Source organism: Lissotriton helveticus, chromosome 1_1, assembly GCF_964261635.1.
Source record: "Lissotriton helveticus chromosome 1_1, aLisHel1.1, whole genome shotgun sequence".
In the NCBI taxonomy this organism is placed as follows: domain Eukaryota; kingdom Metazoa; phylum Chordata; class Amphibia; order Caudata; family Salamandridae; genus Lissotriton; species Lissotriton helveticus.
Window position 1 is genome coordinate 62,938,268 of NC_136057.1, and position 27,232 is coordinate 62,965,499.

The 27,232-nt window shown below is 54.9% G+C and overlaps 1 protein-coding gene across 4 annotated transcripts in view; it reads left to right on the top strand.

The window, feature by feature from the left end:
- Positions 1-27,232, top strand: part of LOC144824639 (uncharacterized) — a 120,222-nt gene that overhangs the window by 45,341 nt on the left and 47,649 nt on the right. For 2 of the 4 annotated variants that reach the window (XM_078683853.1, XM_078683756.1), the window contains exons 2-3: positions 21,859-21,950; positions 22,414-22,500. The gene's annotated coding sequence lies outside the window, so the exon portion shown is untranslated. The remainder of the gene's footprint in view (positions 1-21,858; positions 21,951-22,413; positions 22,501-27,232) is intronic. The other 2 variants (XM_078683808.1, XM_078683708.1) reach the window with 1 other exon arrangement.

Consider the following 27,232-nt stretch of genomic DNA (forward strand, 5'->3'; position numbering starts at 1 on the left):
CTGCTCTGTGTCCTCTGGTCTGTGTCCTCTGCTCTGTGTCCTCTGCTCTGTGTCCTCTGCTCTGTGTCCTCTGCTCTGTGTCTTTGCTGCTCTGTGTCCTCTGCTCTGTGTCCTCTGCTCTGTGTCTTTGCTGCTCTGTGTCCTCTGCTCTGTGTCCTCTGGTCTGTGTCCTCTGCTCTGTGTCCTCGCTGCTCTGTGTCTTTGCTGCTTCGTGTCCTCTGCTCTGTGTCCTTGCTGCTCTGTGTCTTTGCTGCTCTGTGTCTATGCTGCTCTGTGTCCTCGCTGCTCTGTGTCTTTGCTGCTCTGTGTCCTCTGCTCTGTGTCCTCTGCTCTGTGTCTTCGCTGCTCTCTGCCTCGCTGCTCTGTGTCTTTGCTGCTCTGTGTCCTCTGCTCTGTGTCCTCGCTGCTCTGTGTCTTTGCTGCTCTGTGTCCTCTGCTCTGTGTCCTCGCTGCTCTGTGTCTTTGCTGCTCTGTGTCCTCTGCTCTGTGTCTTTGCTGCTCTGTGTCCTCTGCTCTGTGTCCTCTGGTCTGTGTCCTCTGCTCTGTGTCCTCGCTGCTCTGTGTCTTTGCTGCTCTGTGTCCTCTGCTCTGTGTCCTCTGCTCTGTGTCTTTGCTGCTCTGTGTCTTCTGCTCTGTGTCCTCTGCTCCGTGTCCTCTGCTCTGTGTCCTCTGCTCGGTGTCTTTGCTGCTCTGTGTCCTCTGCTCTGTGTCCTCTGCTCTGTGTCTTTGCTGCTCTGTGTCCTCTGCTCTGTGTCTTTGCTGCTCTGTGTCCTCTGCTCTGTGTCCTTGCTGCTCTGTGTCCTCTGCTCTGTGTCCTCTGCTCTTTGTCTTTGCTGCTCTGAGTCTTTGCTGCTCTGTGTCCTCTGCTCTGTGTCCTCTGCTCTGTGTCTTTGCTGCTCTGTGTTGTGCGCAGCCTCGTGTTATCATCCTGTTCGCATGGGTGCCTCCATTCCGTTCACTCTTACTACGGGAATAGGATGCCGCCTTCCTAAAGACTGGATCTCAAAGGGACAATTCTCCCTCAACAGCCGAGCGCGGCTCCGCTTATGCAGACAGGTGTCCACAGAAAGATGCTCGGCAGCTGGATAATCTGTGCCCTCGCTGCTCTGTGTCCTCGCTGCTCTGTGCCCTCGCTGATCTGTGTCCTCTGCTCTGTGTCCCCTGCTCCGTGTCCTCTGCTCTGTGTCCTCGCTGCTCTGTGTCCTCTGCTCTGTGTCCTCGCTCTGTGCCCTCTGCTCTGTGTCCTCTGCTCTGTGCCCTCGCTGCTCTGTGTCCTCGCTGCTCTGTGCCCTCGCTGATCTGTGTCCTCTGCTCTGTGTCCCCTGCTCCGTGTCCTCTGCTCTGTGTCCTCGCTGCTCTGTGTCCTCCGCTCTGTGTCCTCTGCTCTGTGTCCTCGCTGCTCTGTGTCCTCTGCTCTGTGTCCTCTGCTCTGTCTCCTCGCTGCTCTGTGTCCTCTGCTCCGTGTCCTCTGCTCTGTGTCCTCTGCTCTGTGTCTTTGCTGCTCTGTATACTCTGCTCTGTGTCCTCTGCTCCGTGTCCTCTGCTCTGTGTCCTCTGCTCTGTGTCCTCTGCTCCGTGTCCTCTGCTCTGTGTCCTCTGCTCTGTGTCTTTGCTGCTCTGTGTCCTCTGCTCTGTGTCCTCTGCTCTGTGTCTTTGCTGCTCTGTGTCCTCTGCTCTGTGTCTTTGCTGCTCTGTGTCCTCTGCTCTGTGTCCTATGCTCTGTGTCTTCTGCTCTGTGTCCTCTGCTCTGTGTCTTTGCTGCTCTGTGTCCTCTGCTCTGTGTCCTCTGCTCTGTGTCTTTGCTGCTCTGTGTCCTCTGCTCTGTGTCCTCGCTGCTCTGTGTCCTCTGCTCTGCGTCCTCTGCTCTGTGTCCTCTGCTCTGTGTCCTCGCTGCTCTGTGTCCTTTGCTCTGTGTCCTCGCTGCTCTCTGCCTCACTGCTCTGTGTCTTTGCTGCTCTGTGTCCTCGCAGCTCTGTGTCTTTGCTGCTCTGTGTCCGCTGCTCTGTGTCCTCTGCTCTGTGTCCTCTGCTCTGTGTCCTCGCTGCTCTGTGTCCTCTGCTCTGTGTCCTCTGCTCTGTGTCCTCGCTGCTCTGTGTCCTCTGCTCTGTGTCCTCTGCTCTGTGTCCTCGCTGCTCTGTGTCTTTGCTGCTCTGTGTCCTCTGCTCTGTGTCTTTGCTGCTCTGTGTCCTCTGCTCTGTGTCCTCGCTGCTCTGTGTCCTCTGCTCTGCGTCCTCTGCTCTGTGTCCTCTGCTCTGTGTCCTCGCTGCTCTGTGTCCTTTGCTCTGTGTCCTCGCTGCTCTCTGCCTCACTGCTCTGTGTCTTTGCTGCTCTGTGTCCTCGCAGCTCTGTGTCTTTGCTGCTCTGTGTCCGCTGCTCTGTGTCCTCTGCTCTGTATCCTCTGCTCTGTGTCCTCGCTGCTCTGTGTCCTCTGCTCTGTGTCCTCTGCTCTGTGTCCTCGCTGCTCTGTGTCTTTGCTGCTCTGTGTCCTCTGCTCTGTGTCCTCTGCTCTGTGTCCTCTACTCTGTGTCCTCGCTGCTCTGTGTCCTCTGCTCTGTGTCCTCTGCTCTGTGTCCTCGCTGCTCTGTGTCTTTGCTGCTCTGTGTCCTCTGGTCTGTGTCCTCTGCTCTGTGTCCTCGCTGCTCTCTGTCTTTGCTGCTCCGTGTCCTCTGGTCTGTGTCCTCTGCTCTGTGTCCTCTGCTCTGTGTCCTCTGCTCTGTGTCCTCTGCTCTGTGTCTTTGCTGCTCTGTGTCCTCTGCTCTGTGTCCTCTGCTCTGTGTCTTTGCTGCTCTGTGTCCTCCGCTCTGTGTCCTCTGGTCTGTGTCCTCTGCTCTGTGTCCTCGCTGCTCTGTTTCTTTGCTGCTCTGTGTCCTCTGCTCTGTGTCCTTGCTGCTCTGTGTCTTTGCTGCTCTGTGTCTTTGCTGCTCTGTGTCCTCGCTGCTCTGTGTCTTTGCTGCTCTGTGTCCTCTGCTCTGTGTCCTCTGCTCTGTGTCCTCGCTGCTCTCTGCCTCGCTGCTCTGTGTCTTTGCTGCTCTGTGTCCTCTGCTCTGTGTCCTCGCTGCTCTGTGTCTTTGCTGCTCTGTGTCCTCTGGTCTGTGTCCTCTGCTCTGTGTCCTCTGGTCTGTGTCCTCTGCTCTGTGTCCTCGCTGCTCTGTGTCTTTGCTGCTCTGTGTCCTCTGCTCTGTGTCCTCTGCTCTGTGTCTTTGATGCTCTGTGTCCTCTGCTCTGTGTCCTCTGCTCTGTGTCCTCTGCTCCGTGTCCTCTGCTCTGTGTCCTCTGCTCTGTGTCTTTGCTGCTCTGTGTCCTCTGCTCTGTGTCCTCTGCTCTGTGTCTTTGCTGCTCTGTGTCCTCTGCTCTGTGTCCTATGCTCTGTGTCTTCTGCTCTGTGTCCTCTGCTCTGTGTCTTTGCTGCTCTGTGTCCTCTGCTCTGTGTCCTCTGCTCTGTGTCTTTGCTGCTCTGTGTCCTCTGCTCTGTGTCTTTGCTGCTCTGTGTCCTCTGCTCTGTGTCCTATGCTCTGTGTCTTCTGCTCCGTGTCCTCTGCTCTGTGTCCTCTGCTCTGTGTCTTTGCTGCTCTGTGTCCTCTGTTCTGTGTCCTTGCTGCTCTGTGTCCTCTGCTCTGTGTCCTCTGCTCTTTGTCTTTGCTGCTCTGAGTCTTTGCTGCTCTGTGTCCTCTGCTCTGTGTCCTCTGCTCTGTGTCCCTGTGTCCTCTGCTCTGTGTCCTCGCTGCTCTGTGTCCTCGCTGCTCTGTGTCCTCTGCTCTGTGTCCTCTGCTCTGTGTCTTTGCTGCTCTGTGTTGTGCGCAGCCTCGTGTTATCATCCTGTTCGCATGGGTGCCTCCATTCCGTTCACTCTTACTACGGGAATAGGATGCCGCCTTCCTAAAGACTGGATCTCAAAGGGACAATTCTCCCTCAACAGCCGAGCGCGGCTCCGCTTATGCAGACAGGTGTCCACAGAAAGATGCTCGGCAGCTGGATAATCTGTGCCCTCGCTGCTCTGTGTCCTCGCTGCTCTGTGCCCTCGCTGATCTGTGTCCTCTGCTCTGTGTCCCCTGCTCCGTGTCCTCTGCTCTGTGTCCTCGCTGCTCTGTGTCCTCTGCTCTGTGTCGTCGCTCTGTGCCCTCTGCTCTGTGTCCTCTGCTCTGTGTCCTCGCTGCTCTGTGTCCTCTGCTCCGTGTCCTCTGCTCTGTGTCCTCTGCTCTGTGTCTTTGCTGCTCTGTGTCCTCTGCTCTGTGTCCTCTGCTCCGTGTCCTCTGCTCTGTGTCCTCGCTGCTCTGTGCCCTCGCTGATCTGTGTCCTCTGCTCTGTGTCCCCTGCTCCGTGTCCTCTGCTCTGTGTCCTCGCTGCTCTGTGTCCTCGCTGCTCTGTGTCCTCTGCTCTGTGTCCTCTGCTCTGTGTCCTCGCTGCTCTGTGTCCTCTGCTCCGTGTCCTCTGCTCTGTGTCCTCTGCTCTGTGTCTTTGCTGCTCTGTGTCCTCTGCTCTGTGTCCTCTGCTCCGTGTCCTCTGCTCTGTGTCCTCTGCTCTGTGTCCTCTGCTCCGTGTCCTCTGCTCTGTGTCCTCTGCTCTGTGACTTTGCTGCTCTGTGTCCTCTGCTCTGTGTCCTCTGCTCTGTGTCTTTGCTGCTCTGTGTCCTCTGCTCTGTGTCTTTGCTGCTCTGTGTCCTCTGCTCTGTGTCCTATGCTCTGTGGCTTCTGCTCTGTGTCCTCTGCTCTGTGTCTTTGCTGCTCTGTGTCCTCTGCTCTGTGTCCGCTGCTCTGTGTCTTTGCTGCTCTGTGTCCTCTGCTCTGTGTCATCGCTGCTCTGTGTCCTCTGCTCTGCGTCCTCTGCTCTGTGTCCTCTGCTCTGTGTCCTCGCTGCTCTGTGTCCTCTGCTCTGTGTCCTCGCTGCTCTCTGCCTCGCTGCTCTGTGTCTTTGCTGCTCTGTGTCCTCGCAGCTCTGTGTCTTTGCTGCTCTGTGTCCGCTGCTCTGTGTCCTCTGCTCTGTGTCATCTGCTCTGTGTCCTCGCTGCTCTGTGTCCTCTGCTCTGTGTCCTCTGCTCTGTGTCTTTGCTGCTCTGTGTCCTCTGCTCTGTGTCCTCTGCTCTGTGTCCTCTGCTCTGTGTCCTCGCTGCTCTGTGTCCTCTGCTCTGTGTCCTCTGCTCTGTGTCCTCGCTGCTCTGTGTCTTTGCTGCTCTGTGTCCTCTGGTCTGTGTCCTCTGCTCTGTGTCCTCGCTGCTCTCTGTCTTTGCTGCTCTGTGTCCTCTGGTCTGTGTCCTCTGCACTGTGTCCTCTGCTCTGTGTCCTCTGCTCTGTGTCCTCTGCTCTGTGTCTTTGCTGCTCTGTGTCCTCTGCTCTGTGTCCTCTGCTCTGTGTCTTTGCTGCTCTGTGTCCTCCGCTCTGTGTCCTCTGGTCTGTGTCCTCTACTCTGTGTCCTCGCTGCTCTGTGTCTTTGCTGCTCTGTGTCCTCTGCTCTGTGTCCTTGCTGCTCTGTGTCTTTGCTGCTCTGTGTCTTTGCTGCTCTGTGTCCTCGCTGCTCTGTGTCTTTGCTGCTCTGTGTCCTCTGCTCTGTGTCCTCTGCTCTGTGTCCTCGCTGCTCTCTGCCTCGCTGCTCTGTGTCTTTGCTGCTCTGTGTCCTCTGCTCTGTGTCCTCGCTGCTCTGTGTCTTTGCTGCTCTGTGTCCTCTGGTCTGTGTCCTCTGCTCTGTGTCCTCTGGTCTGTGTCCTCTGCTCTGTGTCCTCGCTGCTCTGTGTCTTTGCTGCTCTGTGTCCTCTGCTCTGTGTCCTCTGCTCTGTGTCTTTGATGCTCTGTGTCCTCTGCTCTGTGTCCTCTGCTCTGTGTTCTCTGCTCCGTGTCCTCTGCTCCGTGTCCTCTGCTCTGTGTCTTTGCTGCTCTGTGTCCTCTGCTCTGTGTCCTCTGCTCTGTGTCTTTGCTGCTCTGTGTCCTCTGCTCTGTGTCTTTGCTGCTCTGTGTCCTCTGCTCTGTGTCCTATGCTCTGTGTCTTCTGCTCTGTGTCCTCTGCTCTGTGTCTTTGCTGCTCTGTGTCCTCTGCTCTGTGTCCTCTGCTCTGTGTCTTTGCTGCTCTGTGTCCTCTGCTCTGTGTCTTTGCTGCTCTGTGTCCTCTGCTCTGTGTCCTGTGCTCTGTGTCTTCTGCTCCGTGTCCTCTGCTCTGTGTCCTCTGCTCTGTGTCTTTGCTGCTCTGTGTCCTCTGTTCTGTGTCCTTGCTGCTCTGTGTCCTCTGCTCTGTGTCTTTGCTGCTCTGTGTCTTTGCTGCTCTGTGTCCTCGCTGCTCTGTGTCCTCTGCTCTGTGTCTTTGCTGCTCTGTGTCCTCTGTTCTGTGTCCTCGCTGCTCTGTGTCCTCTGCCCTGTGTCCTCTGCTCTGTGTCCTCGCTGCTCTGTGTCCTCTGCTCTGTGTCCTCTGCTCTGTGTCCGCTGCTCTGTGCCCTCGCTGCTCTGTGTCCTCGCTGCTCTGTGCCCTCGCTGCTCTGTGTCCTCTGCTCTGTGTCCCCTGCTCTGTGTCCTCTGCTCTGTGTCCTCGCTGCTCTGTGTCCTCTGCTCTGTGTCCTCGCTGCTATCTGCCTCGCTGCTCTGTGTCTTTGCTGCTCTGTGTCCTCGCAGCTCTGTGTCTTTGCTGCTCTGTGTCTTTGCTGCTCTGTGTCCGCTGCTCTGTGTCCTCTGCTCTGTGTCCTCTGCTCTGTGTCCTCTGCTCTGTGTCTTTGCTGCTCTGTGTCCGCTGCTCTGTGTCCTCTGCTCTGTGTCCTCTGCTCTGTGTCCTCTGCTCTGTGTCCTCACTGCTCTGTGTCCTCTGCTCTGTGTCCTCGCTGCTCTGTGTCTTTGCTGCTCTGTGTCCTCTGCTCTGTGTCTTCTGCTCTGTGTCCTCTGCTCTGTGTCCTCGCTGCTCTGTGTCCTCTGCTCTGTGTCCTCTGCTCTGTTTCCTCGCTGCTCTGTGTCTTTGCTGCTCTGTGTCCTCTGGTCTGTGTCCTCTGCTCTGTGTCCTCGCTGCTCTCTGTCTTTGCTGCTCTGTGTCCTCTGGTCTGTGTCCTCTGCTCTGTGTCCTCTGGTCTGTGTCCTCTGCTCTGTGTCCTCTGCTCTGTGTCCTCTGCTCTGTGTCTTTGCTGCTCTGTGTCCTCTGCTCTGTGTCTTTGCTGCTCTGTGTCCTCTGCTCTGTGTCCTCTGGTCTGTGTCCTCTGGTCTGTGTCCTCTGCTCTGTGTCCTCGCTGCTCTGTGTCTTTGCTGCTCTGTGTCCTCTGCTCTGTGTCCTTGCTGCTCTGTGTCTTTGCTGCTCTGTGTCTTTGCTGCTCTGTGTCCTCTGCTCTGTGTCTTTGCTGCTCTGTGTCCTCTGTTCTGTGTCCTCGCTGCTCTGTGTCCTCTGCCCTGTGTCCTCTGCTCTGTGTCCTCGCTGCTCTGTGTCCTCTGCTCTGTGTCCTCTGCTCTGTGTCCGCTGCTCTGTGCCCTCGCTGCTCTGTGTCCTCGCTGCTCTGTGCCCTCGCTGCTCTGTGTCCTCTGCTCTGTGTCCCCTGCTCTGTGTCCTCTGCTCTGTGTCCTCGCTGCTCTGTGTCCTCTGCTCTGTGTCCTCGCTGCTATCTGCCTCGCTGCTCTGTGTCTTTGCTGCTCTGTGTCCTCGCAGCTCTGTGTCTTTGCTGCTCTGTGTCTTTGCTGCTCTGTGTCCGCTGCTCTGTGTCCTCTGCTCTGTGTCCTCTGCTCTGTGTCCTCTGCTCTGTGTCTTTGCTGCTCTGTGTCCGCTGCTCTGTGTCCTCTGCTCTGTGTCCTCTGCTCTGTGTCCTCTGCTCTGTGTCCTCACTGCTCTGTGTCCTCTGCTCTGTGTCCTCGCTGCTCTGTGTCTTTGCTGCTCTGTGTCCTCTGCTCTGTGTCTTCTGCTCTGTGTCCTCTGCTCTGTGTCCTCGCTGCTCTGTGTCCTCTGCTCTGTGTCTTCTGCTCTGTTTCCTCGCTGCTCTGTGTCTTTGCTGCTCTGTGTCCTCTGGTCTGTGTCCTCTGCTCTGTGTCCTCGCTGCTCTCTGTCTTTGCTGCTCTGTGTCCTCTGGTCTGTGTCCTCTGCTCTGTGTCCTCTGGTCTGTGTCCTCTGCTCTGTGTCCTCTGCTCTGTGTCCTCTGCTCTGTGTCTTTGCTGCTCTGTGTCCTCTGCTCTGTGTCTTTGCTGCTCTGTGTCCTCTGCTCTGTGTCCTCTGGTCTGTGTCCTCTGGTCTGTGTCCTCTGCTCTGTGTCCTCGCTGCTCTGTGTCTTTGCTGCTCTGTGTCCTCTGCTCTGTGTCCTCTGCTCTGTGTCTTTGCTGCTCTGTGTCCTCTGCTCTGTGTCTTTGCTGCTCTGTGTCCTCTGCTCTGTGTCCTATGCTCTGTGTCTTCTGCTCTGTGTCCTCTGCTCTGTGTCTTTGCTGCTCTGTGTCCTCTGCTCTGTGTCCTCTGCTCTGTGTCTTTGCTGCTCTGTGTCCTCTGCTCTGTGTCTTTGCTGCTCTGTGTCCTCTGCTCTGTGTCCTGTGCTCTGTGTCTTCTGCTCCGTGTCCTCTGCTCTGTGTCCTCTGCTCTGTGTCTTTGCTGCTCTGTGTCCTCTGTTCTGTGTCCTTGCTGCTCTGTGTCCTCTGCTCTGTGTCTTTGCTGCTCTGTGTCTTTGCTGCTCTGTGTCCTCGCTGCTCTGTGTCCTCTGCTCTGTGTCTTTGCTGCTCTGTGTCCTCTGTTCTGTGTCCTCGCTGCTCTGTGTCCTCTGCCCTGTGTCCTCTGCTCTGTGTCCTCGCTGCTCTGTGTCCTCTGCTCTGTGTCCTCTGCTCTGTGTCCGCTGCTCTGTGCCCTCGCTGCTCTGTGTCCTCGCTGCTCTGTGCCCTCGCTGCTCTGTGTCCTCTGCTCTGTGTCCCCTGCTCTGTGTCCTCTGCTCTGTGTCCTCGCTGCTCTGTGTCCTCTGCTCTGTGTCCTCGCTGCTATCTGCCTCGCTGCTCTGTGTCTTTGCTGCTCTGTGTCCTCGCAGCTCTGTGTCTTTGCTGCTCTGTGTCTTTGCTGCTCTGTGTCCGCTGCTCTGTGTCCTCTGCTCTGTGTCCTCTGCTCTGTGTCCTCTGCTCTGTGTCTTTGCTGCTCTGTGTCCGCTGCTCTGTGTCCTCTGCTCTGTGTCCTCTGCTCTGTGTCCTCTGCTCTGTGTCCTCACTGCTCTGTGTCCTCTGCTCTGTGTCCTCGCTGCTCTGTGTCTTTGCTGCTCTGTGTCCTCTGCTCTGTGTCTTCTGCTCTGTGTCCTCTGCTCTGTGTCCTCGCTGCTCTGTGTCCTCTGCTCTGTGTCCTCTGCTCTGTTTCCTCGCTGCTCTGTGTCTTTGCTGCTCTGTGTCCTCTGGTCTGTGTCCTCTGCTCTGTGTCCTCGCTGCTCTCTGTCTTTGCTGCTCTGTGTCCTCTGGTCTGTGTCCTCTGCTCTGTGTCCTCTGGTCTGTGTCCTCTGCTCTGTGTCCTCTGCTCTGTGTCCTCTGCTCTGTGTCTTTGCTGCTCTGTGTCCTCTGCTCTGTGTCTTTGCTGCTCTGTGTCCTCTGCTCTGTGTCCTCTGGTCTGTGTCCTCTGGTCTGTGTCCTCTGCTCTGTGTCCTCGCTGCTCTGTGTCTTTGCTGCTCTGTGTCCTCTGCTCTGTGTCCTTGCTGCTCTGTGTCTTTGCTGCTCTGTGTCTTTGCTGCTCTGTGTCCTCTGCTCTGTGTCTTTGCTGCTCTGTGTCCTCTGTTCTGTGTCCTCGCTGCTCTGTGTCCTCTGCCCTGTGTCCTCTGCTCTGTGTCCTCGCTGCTCTGTGTCCTCTGCTCTGTGTCCTCTGCTCTGTGTCCGCTGCTCTGTGCCCTCGCTGCTCTGTGTCCTCGCTGCTCTGTGCCCTCGCTGCTCTGTGTCCTCTGCTCTGTGTCCCCTGCTCTGTGTCCTCTGCTCTGTGTCCTCGCTGCTCTGTGTCCTCTGCTCTGTGTCCTCGCTGCTATCTGCCTCGCTGCTCTGTGTCTTTGCTGCTCTGTGTCCTCGCAGCTCTGTGTCTTTGCTGCTCTGTGTCTTTGCTGCTCTGTGTCCGCTGCTCTGTGTCCTCTGCTCTGTGTCCTCTGCTCTGTGTCCTCTGCTCTGTGTCTTTGCTGCTCTGTGTCCGCTGCTCTGTGTCCTCTGCTCTGTGTCCTCTGCTCTGTGTCCTCTGCTCTGTGTCCTCACTGCTCTGTGTCCTCTGCTCTGTGTCCTCGCTGCTCTGTGTCTTTGCTGCTCTGTGTCCTCTGCTCTGTGTCCTCTGCTCTGTGTCCTCGCTGCTCTGTGTCCTCTGCTCTGTGTCCTCTGCTCTGTTTCCTCGCTGCTCTCTGTCTTTGCTGCTCTGTGTCCTCTGGTCTGTGTCCTCTGCTCTGTGTCCTCTGGTCTGTGTCCTCTGCTCTGTGTCCTCTGCTCTGTGTCCTCTGCTCTGTGTCTTTGCTGCTCTGTGTCCTCTGCTCTGTGTCTTTGCTGCTCTGTGTCCTCTGCTCTGTGTCCTCTGGTCTGTGTCCTCTGGTCTGTGTCCTCTGCTCTGTGTCCTCGCTGCTCTGTGTCTTTGCTGCTCTGTGTCCTCTGCTCTGTGTCCTCTGCTCTGTGTCTTTGCTGCTCTGTGTCCTCTGCTCTGTGTCTTTGCTGCTCTGTGTCCTCTGCTCTGTGTCCTATGCTCTGTGTCTTCTGCTCTGTGTCCTCTGCTCTGTGTCTTTGCTGCTCTGTGTCCTCTGCTCTGTGTCCTCTGCTCTGTGTCTTTGCTGCTCTGTGTCCTCTGCTCTGTGTCTTTGCTGCTCTGTGTCCTCTGCTCTGTGTCCTGTGCTCTGTGTCTTCTGCTCCGTGTCCTCTGCTCTGTGTCCTCTGCTCTGTGTCTTTGCTGCTCTGTGTCCTCTGCTCTGTGTCTTTGCTGCTCTGTGTCCTCTGCTCTGTGTCCTCTGGTCTGTGTCCTCTGGTCTGTGTCCTCTGCTCTGTGTCCTCGCTGCTCTGTGTCTTTGCTGCTCTGTGTCCTCTGCTCTGTGTCCTTGCTGCTCTGTGTCCTCGCTGCTCTGTGTCTTTGCTGCTCTGTGTCCTCTGCTCTGTGTCTTCTGCTCTGTGTCCTCTGCTCTGTGTCCTCGCTGCTCTGTGTCCTCTGCTCTGTGTCCTCTGCTCTGTTTCCTCGCTGCTCTGTGTCTTTGCTGCTCTGTGTCCTCTGGTCTGTGTCCTCTGCTCTGTGTCCTCGCTGCTCTCTGTCTTTGCTGCTCTGTGTCCTCTGGTCTGTGTCCTCTGCTCTGTGTCCTCTGGTCTGTGTCCTCTGCTCTGTGTCCTCTGCTCTGTGTCCTCTGCTCTGTGTCTTTGCTGCTCTGTGTCCTCTGCTCTGTGTCTTTGCTGCTCTGTGTCCTCTGCTCTGTGTCCTCTGGTCTGTGTCCTCTGGTCTGTGTCCTCTGCTCTGTGTCCTCGCTGCTCTGTGTCTTTGCTGCTCTGTGTCCTCTGCTCTGTGTCCTTGCTGCTCTGTGTCTTTGCTGCTCTGTGTCTTTGCTGCTCTGTGTCCTCTGCTCTGTGTCTTTGCTGCTCTGTGTCCTCTGTTCTGTGTCCTCGCTGCTCTGTGTCCTCTGCCCTGTGTCCTCTGCTCTGTGTCCTCGCTGCTCTGTGTCCTCTGCTCTGTGTCCTCTGCTCTGTGTCCGCTGCTCTGTGCCCTCGCTGCTCTGTGTCCTCGCTGCTCTGTGCCCTCGCTGCTCTGTGTCCTCTGCTCTGTGTCCCCTGCTCTGTGTCCTCTGCTCTGTGTCCTCGCTGCTCTGTGTCCTCTGCTCTGTGTCCTCGCTGCTATCTGCCTCGCTGCTCTGTGTCTTTGCTGCTCTGTGTCCTCGCAGCTCTGTGTCTTTGCTGCTCTGTGTCTTTGCTGCTCTGTGTCCGCTGCTCTGTGTCCTCTGCTCTGTGTCCTCTGCTCTGTGTCCTCTGCTCTGTGTCTTTGCTGCTCTGTGTCCGCTGCTCTGTGTCCTCTGCTCTGTGTCCTCTGCTCTGTGTCCTCTGCTCTGTGTCCTCACTGCTCTGTGTCCTCTGCTCTGTGTCCTCGCTGCTCTGTGTCTTTGCTGCTCTGTGTCCTCTGCTCTGTGTCCTCTGCTCTGTGTCCTCGCTGCTCTGTGTCCTCTGCTCTGTGTCCTCTGCTCTGTTTCCTCGCTGCTCTCTGTCTTTGCTGCTCTGTGTCCTCTGGTCTGTGTCCTCTGCTCTGTGTCCTCTGGTCTGTGTCCTCTGCTCTGTGTCCTCTGCTCTGTGTCCTCTGCTCTGTGTCTTTGCTGCTCTGTGTCCTCTGCTCTGTGTCTTTGCTGCTCTGTGTCCTCTGCTCTGTGTCCTCTGGTCTGTGTCCTCTGGTCTGTGTCCTCTGCTCTGTGTCCTCGCTGCTCTGTGTCTTTGCTGCTCTGTGTCCTCTGCTCTGTGTCCTCTGCTCTGTGTCTTTGCTGCTCTGTGTCCTCTGCTCTGTGTCTTTGCTGCTCTGTGTCCTCTGCTCTGTGTCCTATGCTCTGTGTCTTCTGCTCTGTGTCCTCTGCTCTGTGTCTTTGCTGCTCTGTGTCCTCTGCTCTGTGTCCTCTGCTCTGTGTCTTTGCTGCTCTGTGTCCTCTGCTCTGTGTCTTTGCTGCTCTGTGTCCTCTGCTCTGTGTCCTGTGCTCTGTGTCTTCTGCTCCGTGTCCTCTGCTCTGTGTCCTCTGCTCTGTGTCTTTGCTGCTCTGTGTCCTCTGTTCTGTGTCCTTGCTGCTCTGTGTCCTCTGCTCTGTGTCTTTGCTGCTCTGTGTCTTTGCTGCTCTGTGTCCTCGCTGCTCTGTGTCCTCTGCTCTGTGTCTTTGCTGCTCTGTGTCCTCTGTTCTGTGTCCTCGCTGCTCTGTGTCCTCTGCCCTGTGTCCTCTGCTCTGTGTCCTCGCTGCTCTGTGTCCTCTGCTCTGTGTCCTCTGCTCTGTGTCCGCTGCTCTGTGCCCTCGCTGCTCTGTGTCCTCGCTGCTCTGTGCCCTCGCTGCTCTGTGTCCTCTGCTCTGTGTCCCCTGCTCTGTGTCCTCTGCTCTGTGTCCTCGCTGCTCTGTGTCCTCTGCTCTGTGTCCTCGCTGCTATCTGCCTCGCTGCTCTGTGTCTTTGCTGCTCTGTGTCCTCGCAGCTCTGTGTCTTTGCTGCTCTGTGTCTTTGCTGCTCTGTGTCCGCTGCTCTGTGTCCTCTGCTCTGTGTCCTCTGCTCTGTGTCCTCTGCTCTGTGTCTTTGCTGCTCTGTGTCCGCTGCTCTGTGTCCTCTGCTCTGTGTCCTCTGCTCTGTGTCCTCTGCTCTGTGTCCTCACTGCTCTGTGTCCTCTGCTCTGTGTCCTCGCTGCTCTGTGTCTTTGCTGCTCTGTGTCCTCTGCTCTGTGTCTTCTGCTCTGTGTCCTCTGCTCTGTGTCCTCGCTGCTCTGTGTCCTCTGCTCTGTGTCCTCTGCTCTGTTTCCTCGCTGCTCTGTGTCTTTGCTGCTCTGTGTCCTCTGGTCTGTGTCCTCTGCTCTGTGTCCTCGCTGCTCTCTGTCTTTGCTGCTCTGTGTCCTCTGGTCTGTGTCCTCTGCTCTGTGTCCTCTGGTCTGTGTCCTCTGCTCTGTGTCCTCTGCTCTGTGTCCTCTGCTCTGTGTCTTTGCTGCTCTGTGTCCTCTGCTCTGTGTCTTTGCTGCTCTGTGTCCTCTGCTCTGTGTCCTCTGGTCTGTGTCCTCTGGTCTGTGTCCTCTGCTCTGTGTCCTCGCTGCTCTGTGTCTTTGCTGCTCTGTGTCCTCTGCTCTGTGTCCTTGCTGCTCTGTGTCTTTGCTGCTCTGTGTCTTTGCTGCTCTGTGTCCTCGCTGCTCTGTGTCTTTGCTGCTCTGTGTCCTCTGCTCTGTGTCCTCTGCTCTGTGTCCTCTGCTCTGTGTCTTCGCTGCTCTCTGCCTCGCTGCTCTGTGTCTTTGCTGCTCTGTGTCCTCTGCTCTGTGTCCTCGCTGCTCTGTGTCTTTGCTGCTCTGTGTCCTCTGCTCTGTGTCCTCTGCTCTGTGTCTTTGCTGCTCTGTGTCCTCTGGTCTGTGTCCTCTGCTCTGTGTCCTCTGCTCTGTGTCTTTGCTGCTCTGTGTCCTCTGCTCTGTGTCCTCTGGTCTGTGTCCTCGCTGCTCTGTGTCTTTGCTGCTCTGTGTCCTCTGCTCTGTGTCCTCTGCTCTGTGTCTTTGCTGCTCTGTGTCCTCTGCTCTGTGTCCTCTGCTCTGTGTCCTCTGCTCCGTGTCCTCTGCTCTGTGTCCTCTGCTCTGTGTCTTTGCTGCTCTGTGTCCTCTGCTCTGTGTCCTTGCTGCTCTGTGTCCTCTGCTCTGTGTCCTCTGCTCTTTGTCTTTGCTGCTCTGAGTCTTTGCTGCTCTGTGTCCTCTGCTCTGTGTCCTCTGCTCTGTGTCTTTGCTGCTCTGTGTTGTGCGCAGCCTCGTGTTATCATTCTGTTCGCATGGGTGCCTCCATTCCGTTCACTCTTACTACGGGAATAGGATGCCGCCTTCCTAAAGACTGTATCTCAAAGGGACAATTCTCCCTCAACAGCCGAGCGCGGCTCCGCTTATGCAGACAGGTGTCCACAGAAAGATGCTCGGCAGCTGGATAATCTGTGCCCTCGCTGCTCTGTGTCCTCGCTGCTCTGTGCCCTCGCTGATCTGTGTCCTCTGCTCTGTGTCCCCTGCTCCATGTCCTCTGCTCTGTGTCCTCGCTGCTCTGTGTCCTCTGCTCTGTGTCGTCGCTCTGTGCCCTCTGCTCTGTGTCCTCTGCTCTGTGTCCTCGCTGCTCTGTGTCCTCTGCTCCGTGTCCTCTGCTCTGTGTCCTCTGCTCTGTGTCTTTGCTGCTCTGTGTCCTCTGCTTTGTGTCCTCTGCTCCGTGTCCTCTGCTCTGTGTCCTCTGCTCCGTGTCCTCTGCTCCGTGTCCTCTGCTCTGTGTCCTCTGCTCTGTGTCTTTGCTGCTCTGTGTCCTCTGCTCTGTGTCCTCTGCTCTGTGTCTTTGCTGCTCTGTGTCCTCTGCTCTGTGTCTTTGCTGCTCTGTGTCCTCTGCTCTGTGTCCTATGCTCTGTGTCTTCTGCTCTGTGTCCACTGCTCTGTGTCTTTGCTGCTCTGTGTCCTCTGCTCTGTGTCCTCTGCTCTGTGTCTTTGCTGCTCTGTGTCCTCTGCTCTGTGTCCTCGCTGCTCTGTGTCCTCTGCTCTGTGTCCTCTGCTCTGTGTCCTCTGCTCTGTGTCCTCGCTGCTCTGTGTCCTCTGCTCTGTGTCCTCGCTGCTCTCTGCCTCGCTGCTCTGTGTCTTTGCTGCTCTGTGTCCTCGCAGCTCTGTGTCTTTGCTGCTCTGTGTCTTTGCTGCTCTGTGTCCGCTGCTCTGTGTCCTCTGCTCTGTGTCCTCGCTGCTCTGTGTCCTCTGCTCTGTGTCCTCTGCTCTGTGTCCTCGCTGCTCTGTGTCTTTGCTGCTCTGTGTCCTCTGCTCTGTGTCCTCTGCTCTGTGTCCTCTGCTCTGTGTCCTCGCTGCTCTGTGTCCTCTGCTCTGTGTCCTCTGCTCTGTGTCCTCGCTGCTCTGTGTCTTTGCTGCTCTGTGTCCTCTGCTCTGTGTCCTCTGCTCTGTGTCCTCTGCTCTGTGTCCTCGCTGCTCTGTGTCTTCTGCTCTGTGTCCTCGCTGCTCTCTGCCTCGCTGCTCTGTGTCTTTGCTGCTCTGTGTCCTCTGCTCTGTGTCCTCGCTGCTCTGTGTCTTTGCTGCTCTGTGTCCTCTGGTCTGTGTCCTCTGCTCTGTGTCCTCTGGTCTGTGTCCTCTGCTCTGTGTCCTCGCTGCTCTGTGTCTTTGCTGCTCTGTGTCCTCTGCTCTGTGTCCTCTGCTCTGTGTCTTTGATGCTCTGTGTCCTCTGCTCTGTGTCCTCTGCTCTGTGTCCTCTGCTCCGTGTCCTCTGCTCTGTGTCCTCTGCTCTGTGTCTTTGCTGCTCTGTGTCCTCTGCTCTGTGTCCTCTGCTCTGTGTCTTTGCTGCTCTGTGTCCTCTGCTCTGTGTCTTTGCTGCTCTGTGTCCTCTGCTCTGTGTCCTATGCTCTGTGTCTTCTGCTCTGTGTCCTCTGCTCTGTGTCTTTGCTGCTCTGTGTCCTCTGCTCTGTGTCCTCTGCTCTGTGTCTTTGCTGCTCTGTGTCCTCTGCTCTGTGTCTTTGCTGCTCTGTGTCCTCTGCTCTGTGTCCTATGCTCTGTGTCTTCTGCTCCGTGTCCTCTGCTCTGTATCCTCTGCTCTGTGTCTTTGCTGCTCTGTGTCCTCTGCTCTGTGTCCTCTGCTCTGTGTCTTTGCTGCTCTGTGTCCTCTGCTCTGTGTCCACTGCTCTGTGTCTTTGCTGCTCTGTGTCCTCTGCTCTGTGTCTTCTGCTCCGTGTCCTCTGCTCTGTGTCCTCTGCTCTGTGTCTTTGCTGCTCTGTGTCCTCTGCTCTGTGTTCTCTGCTCTGTGTCCTCTGCTCTGTGTCCTCTGCTCTGTGTCCTTGCTGCTCTGTGTCTTTGCTGCTCTGAGTCTTTGCTGCTCTGTGTCCTCTGCTCTGTGTCCTCTGCTCTGTGTCGTCTGCTCTGTGTCCTCGCTGCTCTGTGTCCTCTGCTCTGTGTCCTCTGCTCTGTGTCCTCCTCTGTGTCCGCTGCTCTGTGTCTTTGCTGCTCTGTGTCCTCTGCTCTGTGTCCTCTGCTCTGTGTCGTCTGCTCAGTGTCCTCTGCTCAGTGTCCTCTGCTCTGTGTCCTCTGCTCTGTGTCTGTAGTGTTGCTGCCAGTGGGGTGTACCACTGCAGCACACGCCCCCTCCCCACTGTTGTGTTAGCAAATACCCCTATAGCGTAGCCGGACCTGGTTTGGTCCAAACGTTAGCGTGGACACGCAAGGCTGCCAATAAAAGGCCCAGGGGAGCTGGGCGTGGTTAAGTTACGCACTGCCACCACTGCTACTTCACGTGTCCTTTGTATCTGTGTAAGGGCCTGCACCAGGACACCACACTGGCGACGAGGTGGTCTGCTATCCACCCAGTGGCCCCCGCCGCCACACCCACGGACCCCCAGCGTGCCCCGCCGCGGAGCGCTGTGCAAGCCTGCACCGGGCGCCCCGCCCGTCACCCAGCCATCGACTTACGGAGGCCGGCCGTCGACGTGGAGCTGCTCCGCGTGCTGCCCGCTCTGCCGCTGCTCTTTGGAAGGGGCCATCACCAGCCAGGTACCCCGCTGCCTCTCGCTGCCCCCAGCCCCGCTCTGCTCCGTCTTCCACAGCCCGAAAGCGTTTGCCGACTCCGGACACTTCCCGCGCATGTGCGGTAGAATCAAGCACCGAGCTCCTGCTGCCCGGCGCGGCGGCCCTACCTTTCCTCACGCATCCCGCGTGAGCAGCGGACCTGCCATTCCTCACGCATCTCGCGGAACGGGCCTCCCAGACCCTTCTGCTCAGCGGAATCCAGTTTTGGACGTCCACAGGGCTTCCTGGTGCCCCCTACTCCCATCCTGAGCGACCTCCACCAGTATCTCGGGCGTCATGGCCACTGTGCCACACCTGGAGCCTTTCGCCATCACAGGAAGCCCCCCCTCTCAGGCTGCCCATTGGAAGTCATGGGTTGAGCGGCTTGAGAACTATTTCGTCGCGGCGAATATCGCTGTGGGGCGTCAACGGGCCATGCTGCTCCACCTAGGGGGTGAAGCTATCCACGACATTTCCAAAGAAATCAATGAGGGTGCCCTACCACTCACGTACGCAACCATGCGTGACGCCATTACAAGGTACTTTGAGCCGTTTACTAGTGCGGACTACGAATGATTCCTGCTACGCCAGAGCTCGGCCTCATACACTTCGCCTTAACAGTACAAGCCCAAGGCGTAGACCAGCTGGTCACTGAACACTCTTCACTGTTTGAGGGCATCGGATGCCTACGGGGCCCCCCCGTACGACTTCACATTGATCAGTCGGTTACCCCAGTAGCCCTCCGCCACAGACGGATCGCTTTTCACCTCCGGCCAAAAGTCGAAGCCGAGCTGAGGATGCTTGAACACGCTGGCATCATTGAACGAGTAACTGGACCCACGCCGTGGGTGTCCCCTATCGTCGTAGCCAAGAAGCCGAAGCAACCTGAGGCCGTGAGGATATGCGTGGATATGCGCATCCCCAACCTAGCGATCAAGAGGGAGCGTCACCTGACACCGACCATCGACGACATCATCGGGGAGCTGGCTGGATCAAAATGGTTCTCCAAGATGGACCTGCGGTCAGGCTACCATCAGATCCCCCTCCACCCGGACTCACGCCCGATAACGACGTTCTCCACCCACGCTGGCCTGTGGAGATATAAAAGGTTGAATTTCGGGATCTCGAGCGCAGCAGAGGTGTTCCAAAACATCATTCACAACGTCCTCCACGGCCTGGCCGGTGTGCTCAATGTGAGCGACGACATTCTTGTGCATGCCCCGACGCTGGATCAACACGTTACACGCCTCCAAGCAGTGTTTGATCGGCTTAAAGAGAAAGGACTGACCCTCCACAAAGACAAATGCGAGTTCCTACGCAAGGACATCAGTTTTTTCGGATACAAGTTCTCCGACCAAGGAGTCGGCCCCGATCCGGACAAAGTCAAGGACATTCACGACGCACCAGCCCCCGCGTCTGTAACAGCCGTCCGCAGTTTCCTAGGCATGGTGACGCACTGCGGACGTTTCATCAAGGATCTATCAGACCTAACAGGTCCACTCCGAGATCTGACAAAGTCGACTGCCACATGGGAGTGGGGCCCCGACCAGCAAGAGTCGTTCGTGAAGACAAAAGCAGCCCTGTCGGCTGACACGACGCTAGCATACTTCAACCCGCAACTTGAATCGCAACTACTTGTGGATGCCAGTCCCACTGGCCTGGGAGCCGTACTATCGCAACGTCAAGCATGCGGAGAGTGGGCACCTGTAGCATACGCCAGCCGCACACTGACCCCGACTGAACAACGGTATTCGCAAATTGAACGAGAAGCGATTGCTATAGTATGGGGGTGCCGCCATTTCCACGTCTACCTCTACGGCCATCCATTCTCCGTGATCACGGATCATAAGCCCCTCATACCACTTTTCCAAGGCTCATCTTCTCGCCCACCTCCAAGGATTGAAAAGTGGGTACTGCAGTTGCAGGAGTATCAGTTCACAGTGGAATACCAGCCAGGCACCAGGAACCCAGCTGATTACCTGTCAAGACACGCACGGCCAGTCACTGACGCTGAGGCCGCTGAAGCAACGGCCACAGAGGAATACGTCCGACTAATCGTGGAACGGTCGAGACCACGTCCGATGTCCCTCGAAGATGTAACGAGAGCCACAAAGGATGATGATTGCCTCCAGATTGCCATCCAAGCCATACAATCCGGTGACTGGAAAGCGCTACAAAGCCCGGCAGCGTTTCGCACTCCGGACGCCCAAGCGGTCCTAAAAGCCCTGCATCAGGTCAAACATGAACTCTCCGTCTCAGGCGAAGGATGTCTACTGAGAGGCCCACGCCTAGTGCTGCCCAGCAGCCTCGCCCAGCAAGCGGCTTTGTTAGCCCACGGGTCACACCAAGGAATCGTCAAGTCAAAAAACAGGCTCCGAAGTAAGTTATGGTTCCCGGGACTCGACAAAGCCGTTGAAGACATAGTTCACAGTTGTCCGGTGTGCCTGGCCACGAGTTTACCAAACCCCCCAGCACCGATCATCACCGAAGAAGGACCCACATCCCCTTGGAGTCAAGTGAGCGCGGACTTTGGCAGCCTCCCAGGAGGCAAGTACATGCTAGTTGTAGTGGACGACTACTCCCGCTACCCAGAGGTAGAAATTGTAACATCAACGGCGGCGGTGGAAGTGATACCAAAATTCGAAAAAATCATCGCCACCCACGGGATTATGAAGGAAGTCCGCACAGACAATGGACCCCCATTCAACGGCAGTGAATTCACAGACTACCTGCAGAGCCATGGAGTCAAACACAAACGAATAACTCCGAGATGGCCACAAGCCAATGGGGAAGTCGAACGTCTAATGAGAACTCTGAATAAAACAATCCAGATTGCAGTCGCAGACGGTCACTGTCTGGAGATGGCCATCTACCAGTTCCTCCGCGAATATCGCCAGACCCCGAACTGCACCACGGGCGTTGCACCGAACAGACTCTCTTTCAACCGAGCTGTTGCTGACACCATCCCACACCACCCCTCGTGGGAGTTAGCCCCAAAACCCAGTAACCGATCCATGGAACACCGCACGAAAAACAACCTGGAAGCGTCCCGAAAACGGAGGGCTGCAGACAGCCCCATTCAAATCGGAGACACAGTTCTTGTGAGAGACCGCCATCCCGGCGGAAAGTTCCGTTTGCCGTTTGAACTAGACCCCTGGACAGTAACCGAAGTGAATGGAACCATGATCACTGCGATCAGGAATAGAGAAGTGGTCACAAGGAACGTTTCATTCTTTAAACAAGTGCCAGAAAGAAGAGAAGACCCGGAACAGGACGACAGAGACGTCAGCCCAGAAAGATCCACTAACGAGCCCAGCGCCGCAGAGTCGGAGGAAGCCGGTGAGACCCCCACAGCGGAGGGAGGAGATCGCAGCCAAGCGAGATACAGCCTACGCCCATGCCCCAAGCCTTCCCAAAGATATCGAGACTTTGTGGCCCAGTGCTGGCGATGAGAATCTCCTGATGGCTGACCCCGCCGAGAATACAAGTAAGACTGTTCCATGTTATATCCAGTTGTCACGTTTGTTAAAATAACTCCGAGACTGCCTCAGAGACTATTCCCGTTGGACTTTATTAACTTTTGCTGATCCAGACTGTCACAGCGCCTCCGCTGCCCACCAGAGTTTGTTTGTATCCCACTGTGTTTCTCTTTTGTCTTACCCTTAGGTAAAGGAGGAATGTAGTGTTGCTGCCAGTGGGGTGTACCACTGCAGCACACGCCCCCTCCCCACTGTTGTGTTAGCAAATACCCCTATAGCGTAGCCGGACCTGGTTTGGTCCAAACGTTAGCGTGGACACACAAGGCTGCCAATAAAAGGCCCAGGGGAGCTGGGCGTGGTTAAGTTACGCACTGCCACCACTGCTACTTCACGTGTCCTGTGTATCTGTGTAAGGGCCTGCACCAGGACACCACAGTGTCCTTGCTGTTCTGTGTCTTTGCTGCTCTGAGTCTTTGCTGCTCTGTGTCCTCTGCTCTGTGTCCTCTGCTCTGTGTCTTTGCTGCTCTGTGTTGTGCGCAGCCTCGTGTTATCATCCTGTTAGCATGGGTGCCTCCATTCTGTTGACTCTCACTAGGACGCCGCCTTCCTAAGGACTGGATCTCAAAGGGACCGTTCTCCCTTCACCGCCGAGCGCGGCTCCGCTGATGCAGACAGGTGTCCGCAGAAAGAGGCTCGGCTTAACAGGGCCCAAAGGCGAGACCTATTGGCAATGCCAATGCTTGTTTACTGTCCCAGGTGGCGTCCGTCAGTCTGGTGACATCAAAGTAACCTGATGTGACCAAGGTCACAGTGGGGGGGAGGGGGGGGGGGGCCGAGTCCGCACAAATGAGGTGTGAATGCCGGGCTCCCGGCGGCGGCAGGGCCACAAAGGCGCCGTCTTCGCGCCATGCTGGACTGAGGGCCCTTTCAGGCCATGTTTACAGAGTCACACCCACTGATAATGTTTCCGCTCATGCCTCATTCACGCCACATCTGCCCGAGCTGATATGGACATTAGTTGCCAGGGGGCACTTTACTCTTTCCTCCAATCAAAGCACCCGCTCTCCGTTCTTTGTAATATGTCCCTTATTTAAACTCCCCACAAGCCTCGGCTCGCAACAGCTCCTCTGAAGCGCCCAGAGGCATATTGAGGCACTTGTGCTGGTTTCAAGCTTTGTGTTGTGGTAAGTGCATCGAAGCACTTTAAATGTACAGAGTGTTGCAATGTTGCCTTGTTCGTATGACTTGCATCCATGCTATGTACTTTTTTTTTTAGATACGGAAATAACTTTGTTTGGAAACAGTTTATCTCAGCCTGCTCCCGTGGCAACTCGTTAAAAGTGCACGAGCAAAACTTTATTTTCTGCTGTGAGTAGATCAGCCTCATTTTTACCGGAATAATGTGAGTTGGAGCTCAGCTACTTCTGGGCGGCGTTGATTTTTAGATTCGTACATTTCACTTGTAAAAAAGAGTTTATCTGTTAAGGAAAACCGAGCGGAAAATGTACATTACGGCTACAAAAAGGAACAATTTACGATGCTGGCTGCGCCCTAAAGTTATTCTGGGGCTTGGTTATGGGGCGGGACGCTTATCGGAGACATTTAATCGACAATATATGGTGTACAGCCATGTCATGGTTTATTTAACATGTTTGCAAGAGAAAGGTTTATAGTAACACAATGTTTACCCTGCTTTTAAAATGCTTTGCACCAAACCAGTGTTTACATAAACCCCGTGCTTTTTTCTCATCGAAACCGCCAACATATGTGTCAAAGGTTGCCCCTTATAACATCACTTATTTTATTTTCGTTAACATATTTTTTTCCGAAGGTACTGAAATAACCTCGTTTGACAACACTTCTGCACCTGTTACTGTGAAGAATCGACACAAGCTACTATCGGACGAGTTTTTGCTGTGTAAGTACAGTAGCTACATTTTTCTGTACGTAATTTAAATGTTTACTTATTTGGAGTTTGACCTACATAAGAGGTTTCTTGGCATTTTTATCCTGTGAAGCTAAAATGTCCTCTTAAAGCTAACAAGCGAAACTTGTTTCTTATAATCAGTAAACGAGAGCATTATGTATACACTGCTGGCGCAACGCTAAATATCCAGGGGCTTCATTTGAAACGGTGCTTAACTGAACGCGATTTTGCAAAGTGCTTTTACACATGCACTTTTAATACAATATATAACGTTGGAAAAACATATTTACTAGGTTATATTTCAAAGTTGTAATTTGCCAATATAATGGGATTCCGACTGTGGGGGAAACAGCCTTCTTTGCCCCTCACGGGTCTGTCTCGTCCTTTCTGCCTCCTTCTGAGACCTCGCGGATACAGGGCAAGTCTCTGCCTCTCACACCTCTCAGCTCTGCAAAGTGCAAAGCCTGCAAAGTGCCCCCACACATTGCCCCGATGGAGCGAGTGGCAGACACCGTCCCCCCTACCTTCCCAATACCTGTCGGTTCTTTGATGTGCCTGGTTTTTATTAGGTCTCGCCTGTCGATGCGCATGCGCATCGAGCTTGCGAGACTATGGGGGCTTAACCACTCTTTAACTAACTTGCAAGGAATCGTGGCGATTCCTTGCAGTGCCCGTGACTTTTAAGCTCAATGCGCATGCGCTTAGAGCTTAAAAGCGCGTGCACATCTCACAGCCTCCCCCAGCTCCGCCCCCTCCTCTCCTGCCCGCCGTGTCGCATTTCTCCTCCCCCCACCCCTTCTCTCTCGTCCAGCCGTCGTGTTTATTTATTGTTTTACCCGCTCCGCCCCCTCCCCTGCCCGCCGTGTCGCATCGTCATGGCAGCTTTGAAAGTAGGGGCAGAAGAGCGCCACTCTCTCTCCCAGCACACCTCCCCCTCCAGCATCCACTCCCCCCTTGTCTCTCTGTGCCCGCCCCCACCACTCCTAATGAGCTGCTTGTTTTCATTTGCAGTACACCATGTGCGCATTTACTTTCATAACGGTGGCTCACCGTTTTAACTTGTTTTAATTTCCCAATCTGACCAAAAGGTTTGCCGATGCCTGACGTGCTACTGACCTCTCCACAGCCATGCCTACCTAATGGAGTACATGCTTGAATATATGTATATAGCCAGGCAAATTTTTTTACCCGCTCCGCCCCCTCCCCGCCGTGTCACGTCTCTCTGTGCCCGCCCCCACCACTCCTACTGAGCTGCTTGTTTTCATTTGCAGTACACCATGTGCACATTTACTTTCAGAACGGTGGCTCACCGTTTTAACTTGTTTTAATTTCCCAATCTGACCAAAAGGTTTGCCGATGCCTGACGTGCTACTGACCTCTCCACAGCCATGCCTACCTAATGGAGTACATGCTTGAATATATGTATATAGCCAGGCAAATATAAAGTACAACAAAAAAAACATTTGTCGCATTTCTTCTCCCCCCTCCCCTGCCTTCCCTCCGTCTCTCTTTTTTTTTTTTACCCAAAACATTTGTCGCATTTCTCCTCCCCCCCCTTCTCTGCCTTCCCTCTGTCCTTCAGTTGCTTCATGCCTTTGCTTGACCTCTTTTCCTTCATTCTTTTCGTAACCTCTACTCCTACTCCGCCTTTCAGCATCCTTTCATCCCCTTCCTCCTCCCCCTCACTTCAGCCCTCCCTTCTCGTTTCCTCTCTCTTCTAAACACGTCATTCGTCCCTGCCTTCAATATCCTCTCTTCTTTCCCTCATCCGACCCCCTCCATGTCCATATTTACCCTTGCCCCCTTCGCCCCCTTCCCTCCCTGCCCCTCCCCATCACTGTTGGCCACACCATTGAATTGAATTAATTCCGCAATGCTGTTCGCAACGGGCCCACCCCTGCAGCAGGCATTGCTTGAAATCAAAGGCGCTTGGAGGTCTCCACGGGGTTCTCTTTGTTTTCCGCCCAGGCGCTGCTTTGATCCGTGGCTGATTATTATGAGAACCCGGAGGGGCTCCTGGCCCCCAGCGTTAAGGGCTCCTCGCCTGCAATTGGATACTTTTAGAGTCTGCCCTTTAGTTTTCACAACAAAGCAAAGACAACCCTGAAAATGTCCATGAAGTATAAAACATCTTAATGTAAATTGTCCGGCAAATTCCCACTGAACACCACCACATCCACCATCACCACCACATCCACCACCACATCCACCACCACATCCACCGCATCCACCACCACCACCGCATCCACCACAACCACATACACCGCATCCACCACCACATCCACCACCACATCCACCACCACATCCAACATCACCACCACATCCACCACCACATCCACCACCACATCCACCATCACCTCCACATCCACCATGACATCCACCGCCACATCCACCACCCCATCCACCACCACCACATCCACCACCACCACTGCATCCACCACCACATCCACCGCCACCACATCCACCGCATCCACCACCGCATCCACCACATCCACCATCACCTCCACATCCACCATGACATCCACCACCACATCCACCACATGCACCACCACCACATCCACCACCACATCCACCGCATCCACCACCACCACCGCATCCACCACCACATCCATCACATCCACCATCACCTCCACATCCACCATGACATCCACCGCCACATCCACCACCACATCCACCACCACCACATCCACCACATGCACCACCACCGCATCCACCACCACATCCACCACCACATCCACCACACCCACCACCACCACATCCACCACCAGGTGCAAATGCAATGTTCTTGGATTTTCGTCACAATAAAATACACTGAACATAATCTTCACAAAATTAATTTACAAACGTTTAAGCTATTGCCATTATAAATTACAATAAATGTTATTTAAGTATTAATTATTTACAAAATTAAAAGCCATTGTTATTTGCAATATCAATACATCTAAGTCACGTAAAGACAACACACATTGCATTACAAATGCTATAGGTGTCACATTTGCGAAAGTTCAAACTATTGACATTGTAACTGACAAAGCTATTACTTTTGCTATTTTCAAAACCAACACATAAATAAAAAAAGTGTCATTTACAATACCAATTGTTCAAACTTTCCTAATGCGAGACCTATTGCATTTCCAATGCTTGTTTACATTGAGACGTCAACGCCACGTGTACAATTGCGCAAATCTAACCCCAGATTGCACTATTTATACCTATTGGCAAATACACGCTGCCGCCAGCGCACCTATAGTTATGTATGGGCTTTTTTATAACCGGTGTTGAACGGGACGCTTAGCTGCGCAATGCAGTTCAACATGCAAATTTACTATATTACAGATCCCGTGGGAACCATGTCAGGTTTAATATACAATATTTACAAGCCAAAAGTTGCCTTTTGAATACCGGTTGCACAGAGTTTATACTGCTTTGCACAAAGCCCGGATTTATACAAAACCCTGCGTTTTTGCTTATTGAACCCCCAACATCTGAGTTAAAGCTGGAGCCTCATAACATAATATACAGAAAGAACACCTTTGGACGCCTCACACACCTGTTACACCGGACAATCGTGACGAGAGTCCCATCGGGCATTTGTAACATCGTGTAAGTACTTTTCCTAAATATTTCACATAATCCTGTCCCTTGTTTACTTTATTCACCTCAGCATGGCATTGCATGGCGCCTTATTTTTTCTCACCTCAAAAAATACTTAACTATGAAGTGAAATAAGCAAAGGTCGGTCATTGACACAACCTGAAGGATCCTATTCCACCGCTGTCTGCGCCTCTACAGGCTTCAGCCCTTTATTTTCAAGGGTCTGAGAGTGAACGCGCTTCAGCTGAAGGATTTTCTACCTGCATATTTACTACAATGTATACCGTGCGGAAGGATACAGGGCCTTATTTATGAGGGCCTGGCGCCGCCGGTGCGTCACTTTTAACATGGGAAAGTGACGCACCGGCGGCGCACGGCCTTCATATATGAGCCCCACTGTAATTACGAGGCTTCGTTTCTAAGGTTACGCTTTTCACGAGAAGAACTGTTTACACAGATTCACAAATGTTTTCCACAAACCCCATTTGCATCGGAACCCCGGGGTGTTTGCTCTCAGGGCTCAGTTTATTCTCTTCTCCCCAGCCTCGATATACACGCCAAGTGTCCCCCCCCCTCAGCGCTGCGAAAGAATAATGCTGGCAAAATGCCCCCACCCCCCCAAACCCACCTCCACTCTGCCATGGAGCCCCCCCAAACCCACCTCCACTCTGCCATGGAGCCCCCCCAAACCCACGTCCACTCTGCCAAGGAGCCCCCCCAAACCCACGTCCACTCTGCCAAGGAGCCCCCCCAAACCCACCTCCACTCTGCGATGGAGCCAGCAACAGACACCGCCCCCACCCCCCCAAAACCACCTCCACTCTGCCATGGAGCCCCCCAAACCCACCTCCACTCTGCGATGGAGCCCACCAAAGCCACCTCCACTCTGCCATGGAGCCAGCAACAGACACCGCCCCCACCCCCACAAAACCACCTCCACTCTGCCATGGAGCCCCCCAAACCCACCTCCACTCTGCCATGGAGCCCCCCCAAACCCACGTCCACTCTGCCAAGGAGCCCCCCCAAACCCACCTCCACTCTGCGATGGATCCCACCAAAGCCACCTCCACTCTGCCATGGAGCCAGCAACAGACACCGCCCCCACCCCCCCAAAACCACCTCCACTCTG